The sequence below is a fragment of the Protopterus annectens genome, chromosome 3.part0 (assembly GCF_019279795.1).
Source record: "Protopterus annectens isolate FY-2018-M chromosome 3.part0, PAN1.0, whole genome shotgun sequence".
Lineage (NCBI taxonomy): Eukaryota > Metazoa > Chordata > Ceratodontiformes > Protopteridae > Protopterus > Protopterus annectens.
Window position 1 is genome coordinate 179876812 of NC_056731.1, and position 6000 is coordinate 179882811.

The following is a 6000-nucleotide window of genomic DNA, read 5'->3' on the forward strand; positions in this document are numbered from 1 at the left end:
TGTAATCTGGTCACTATGCAGGCTTCATCGCTACCAGCTTTGAGTAACAGTGATCTCAGGAGAGATCAAAGAGAAAACCCCTTAGGTCAGCTGATGGTAGCTGCTTAAGAGAAGAAACAAGTTAATATGCTTCGCATGGATATTCATCCTCTGGCAAGACTTTTGGCCAAATAATGGGACAGACTCCAGATACAGAATGGTCTAGTGTATAGGAGATCTCCTAGTGCACTCGGCAGTGAAAAATGGGAATTGTTGCTTCCTCAGAAGCATAGAGAAGTAGTACTCTGGTCATTGCATGATGAACATGGTCATCTTGGTTATGACAGAATTATGGGTCTGGTATGAGACAGGTTCTACTGGCCATGCATGAAGCAAGATGTTGAGGATTATTGTCGTACTTGTCTTCGTTGCATTCAGAGAAAGACTCTGCCGACCAGAGCTGCCTCATTGGGTCAAATGGAAAGTAGTGGGCCCATGGAACTGGTCTGTATAGATTTTATGTGCAATGAACCAGATGAAGGCGGGATCAGTAATGTGCTGTTGGTAACAGACCACTCTACCCGATATGCTCAAGCATTTCCCACTCATGATCAGAAAGCTATTGCAGTGGCAAAGCTACTAGTTGAGAAGTTCTTTGTATACTATGGCTTGCCAAAAAGGATACACTCTGATCAAGGATGTGATTTTGAGAGCAAGCTTGTCCATGAACTACTCACACTGTTGGAAGTCCAAAAAAGTCGCACCACTCCTTATCATCCTCAAGGGGATCCTCAGCCTGAGCGTTTCAACAGAACTTTACTAGACATGTTGGGGACACTATCTGTTGAGAGGAAGAGTCAATGGATTAGACATGTAGCCACAGTGGTGCATGCTTACAACAGTACTAAAAATGATGCTACAGGATTCTCGCCTTACTTCCTAATGTTTGGAAGAGAAGCTCGTCTTCCTGTTGATGTCACCTTTGGAGTCACAGCTGATGATACACCAGTGCGACCTCACGGCAGTTATGTGGAGAGACTCAAGAAGAATCTCAGACAGGCTTATGAGCTTACTGAAAAATCAACAGGACAAAGACATCAGTGAAACAAGGCTCACTATGACAAAAAAGTAAAGATGCATGACTTGCAGCCAGGGGACAGAGTACTTTTGAGAAATTTGGGACTACAAGGAAAGCATAAACTAGCTGACCACTGTGGATCTGAGATTTACATAATTTGTTCTCAGCTATCTAATATTCCTGTCTAACAAGTTTGCCCTGAGGGAAAAGAGGACCCATAAAAACCTGGCACCTAAACAACTTAATGCCTTTGGCAAAATCAGTGAGACTCATGAATCCAGAACCCAGAATGGCTCAGCGGAAGCCTAACTCAAGGTGATCCAGAAGGCTGGGGAGGAGAGGAACTATCCTCTCCAATATTCAAGAGCCTATGCTTCCTCCTGCTGAAGGAGAGGAGGACAGTGATGATGACTGGGGTTTCAGTGAGCTTTTTATGAGGATGTTCAAGACCCCGTGGGCTGTAATCTCAATGTAAATGCACCGGAATTCATTCCTTGTCATTACGAGCAGCCCAGACCTAACAATAGACTAAGTAATGTTTCTGTGCCTCTTGCAGAACCTGATACTGATGGAGGCCCTGCTATGCAAACTTCAGAAAATAGTGCTGACTATAGTCAAACCGTTATGGAAAACAAAAGTGAAGTTATACAAGAGGAGATCTTAGAAGTAGACAATATGCCTACTGAAGAACTAGACATTGAATGTGATGTGAGTGACAAACCTTCCGAGCAAAATTCCTTAGCTGTCTCTTCCAAACCAAAACTGCAGAGACTGATTCGGCCTCCACAGAGACTTACCTATAACAGTTTGGGACATAGTACACAGGAACCTGTGACCACAGCTCATTGGAGGGTCTGCACTCATAATCCCTATGCCTCCTACTCCAGTGGTGACACCTCATCCCAAGTTAAGCATAAGGCTGATTACCATTGGTGGAATGTACCTTTTGAATGCAAAAATATTGTTCAGTTGATGGTGCATTAGTGTTTGTAAACATTTTCTGCTAATCTACCTTTGACTTGGGGGGGGGGGACCCAAGATTTTCAAATGAGGGGAGAGTGTAGCTCCCACTGTATTTCATGTAGAAGTAATAGATTGTAGTTATTCATTACACCACAAGGTGGAGCTCCTTTTCAGGAATATAAAAGACAATTTCGAAAGTGAAAGAGGATTCTGGAAGAATAGCTGAAGGAGGGAAGACTGAAACATGTAGCTGAAGGGAAAAAGGGCCTTGCAGCATGACTGGATTTTTTTCTAGTGTTTTGGGACAGGGAAGTGAAGTAGCAGATTGTGTCTGTCCCTTGCTGAAATCATGGATATGGTATTTTATAGAATCAGGAGAGAAGTCTGAAACCAGTAGTTCCATGCCTGCTATTATTCGGCAAGGAAAGGAGTTCCCTTGGGCCTAGTACCGAGAAGCCATAGATAATTACCAGAGTTCTGGTAGGTGATTTTCTACTTTTTTCATTAGAGGAACCACAGCACCTGGTCACTAGGATATTCTCGATGGAGTGGTGAGAGGCTCTGGCCATCATTTTATATTTTTATAAAATTTTCGTTCCCCCCCCCCTTTAATGCTTTGTGGATTACAAATAACTGGGATCCATATGAGCTCCAACTTGGACCCCATCGTGCCGGCAGCAAGACTGTAAGTAGTCAGTGGCCAGTGAACAAGGTATAATAGAGTGTTTCATAGTTGGTCTGTTTAGAATTGATCAAGGGGGCAGAGGGCGTTAGTACTGCGGAATGACACTGCATTCTCTCATATTCGTATTGTGGCACTATAAATCTTTATTGTTCAATGATGATGCATTTTGCCATGTTAGTACTGCTGCCTTAAATAACCTTTGCTGCTCAATGACATTGCATTTTCTCATATCTGTATTGTATTATGATCTTTTATTGCTTAATGACATTACATTTTTCCCAGTGTTTGTATTGCTGCATTATAAAGCTTTACTGCTCATTGATATTGCCTTCTTTGTGCATGTTTGAATGTCAAGACCTTCTTCTGTTGAGTTCTGGGGAAGATGGTGAATGTATGTTTTCATTGAATGCATATTCTCACCTTGCCTTATTGCTAACTGGTGCACTGTTGAAATAATTTGTTTATGGTTGTGCTATTGCCTTTTTAAACTACATGTGTCACCTAGAATAAAATCTGTCCCTCTTCCCACCTTGGTGTGTTGGGCCTAATAGGGGTGTCACCAGAGTCAGGTAGGAAGGAACCCATATCTCTTCAGCTACACCTGCAGGTGCACTACACTAGTCTGTCACTGTGTTGACATTCATATAACATGTAGGCTGCATTAAAGCTGGTGTAGCTGCTTAACATTACTGACTCACCCAGAGTTACATTTTAGGTACGTTGGTTTAACAGAACATTCAAAGGCCACTTAGTCTGAAAAACATGTATGTCTTGCCTGTGTCCACCCTCACACTTTGCCTCCTTTCTCAGGGAGGGAGAGACAGGTTGGTCCCGGGGCAAACTTGAAAGCACTCATCCAGTCATCTAGGTGTAGTCTGTGGGAAGATAATGAATAACATTGTTTAATCTGCAGATGAAGTTTATTCTCTGCAGACGGGGAAGCAATGGGTGATGACTGTATCTCACCCTTATGTTCTGTTTATCTGCTGATGCATGTTTAAATCTTTGTTTTAGTATTAGATGAGCTGTTTCATTTAGTGAGATTTTGGAGGTCAGTGACTAGCACATCTTTAAAGGTGTAGTAAGCAAGGCAGAGTGTCTCTCTCAGGAGTCTATAAGACATACAGTGCAGGGACAGGGCGTCCAATCTGTCCTGGTAACAGGTTTTTAAGATGGGAGATCTTTATTTGTTAGGATTCTCTGAGGCTTTTTGAGTTTGTTCATATGTTGAATGAATTATTTACCAACTGGAGCATTTCACTCTATATTGAGTCTGATCAGTGCTAAATAAAAGGGAATGATAACTGCTGTGGATCCTGAAGAAATATAGAAGGATTTCTGGACTGCATTTTTTAAAGTGATGATCAAAGAAGATGTTAAGTGTCCATCCAAGTGCCTATGTACCTGACTACCTCATTGTGTAAAGATGAGGTTTCTAGATTGTATATAGTGTGTAATTTCTATTTTTCCAAAAAAAAAAAAAAAACACTTTTTTGCATTCTAAATCCATTTTCTATACAACATGTAATAACTAGAGTAAACTCTTTCTGAAGAGTGCAGATATCTGAGGGGATATTGAGAATTACACCCAATTTTAAGTCATCTGCAAATCTGGTTAACCAGAAGTCCTGGTTATAATTTTTTAGATCAGATAAGTAGACACATTATAATGTATTTTGGAAAAATGTAAACCTAAGTTAATTACTCTATTGATAAAATGCCCCTAAAAGTCGATCCAGTATTAAGGAATCTGGGAACATATGTAGACAGCAATCTGGCCTTTGACCAACATGTGGCTAAGATAATAAGAAATCTCATTCTATGTTGCTCAACTTATAGGTAAGGGTGTGGCATCTTGGTCCAAGAAAGTTATAGTACCACTCTAAAAGTCTTTTGGCTTTTCCCAGTTAAGGGTCGCCACAGCGGATCACCAGTCCGCTCTTGATTGGCAATAGATTTTTACAGTGTTGAGTTGCCGGCCCAGCACCCAACCTTCATAGAAGGCACACACATGCTCACTTGCCTACCTACAAGTCTTTAAAGTTCACTCGACCACAGGGAGAACATGCAAACGCTGCACAGAAGGTGCTCCAACCGACAATTGAACCAGAGAACCTCTTTCTGTGAGGTGACAACCCCAACTGCTGCACCACCACGGCCAAAGTTATAGTACCACTCTACTCGGCCCTTATTAGACCTATCATTGAATACAGTGCCCCCTCTGGTATGTATCTAACCAGACACTTGAAACAGTTGGAATGCCCCCAAAGATCTCTCACCAGGAGAATTCAGGGTATGAATATCCTGTCCTAAACTTATTGTCTAAAGGCTCTGTCTCTGTATCCAGTCTCCTACAGATTGCTGAAAGGGGATCTTTGCTTTCTTAAAGGGCTTCCTCAGACACAGCGCTAATGGATGTGTTGCACATGTGTAAAACAAACAGCAACATAAACACTAGATACAGGGATCTGAACTTTGCTTGGGACATAAACAGAAGATGCTGGAGAGATAGATATGTGTCTCCAAGTATCTCCACACTATGGAATAGGCTCCCCATCCATGTAAAACAGAGTTCATCCCTGACCCTATTCAAATGAAACCTTGACAAATGAATGGGAAATCGTACATTTACTCCCAGTCTGGTTACCATGTCCCTTATGGAGAGAGGCTATCGATAAGAAAAGTATTATCCTAACACCCCCCCCCCCCACATAAAAATCCTTAGCTACTTGCCTACTAACATGACCCCTGTGTATGATACTTGGGACCAAAATGGTTAGGGGTGCACGACTAGGCCTGTTAGGGTCCTAGTGGTTGTTAGCCTAGTAATCTATAAACCTATGAACCAATACCAAATGAGAGGGGACATAGTACAGATCCCTGGTGACTTCATTGGTTACTTTAGCATTATTTGAAGAAGCAACTGCTACCCAAAATATATGGGCTCTGTCTTTCAGATAACTGGCTATCCATCTTACCATGCAAGGTTCTATGTTTAGGGATGCCAATTTTCTTCCAATTCTGGCATGAGGTATGGCAGTGAATGCATTAGCCAGACCAAGATAAGCTTTATCAACAGCATGACCACTGTTGATAGCTTGAGTAACCCTCTTGAAGAAATTAACAGGATGTAACAGGCGTGATATTCCTTTGACAAAGCCAAATTGTTAAGGGTCATGCTTAATTCTTAATATCATAATTAATGACATGGGTTATGATATACTCCATAGTGCTACAGATCATGCTCACAAGGCTGATTGGTTTGTAATTTCCTGGATGTGTGATCACACTACCC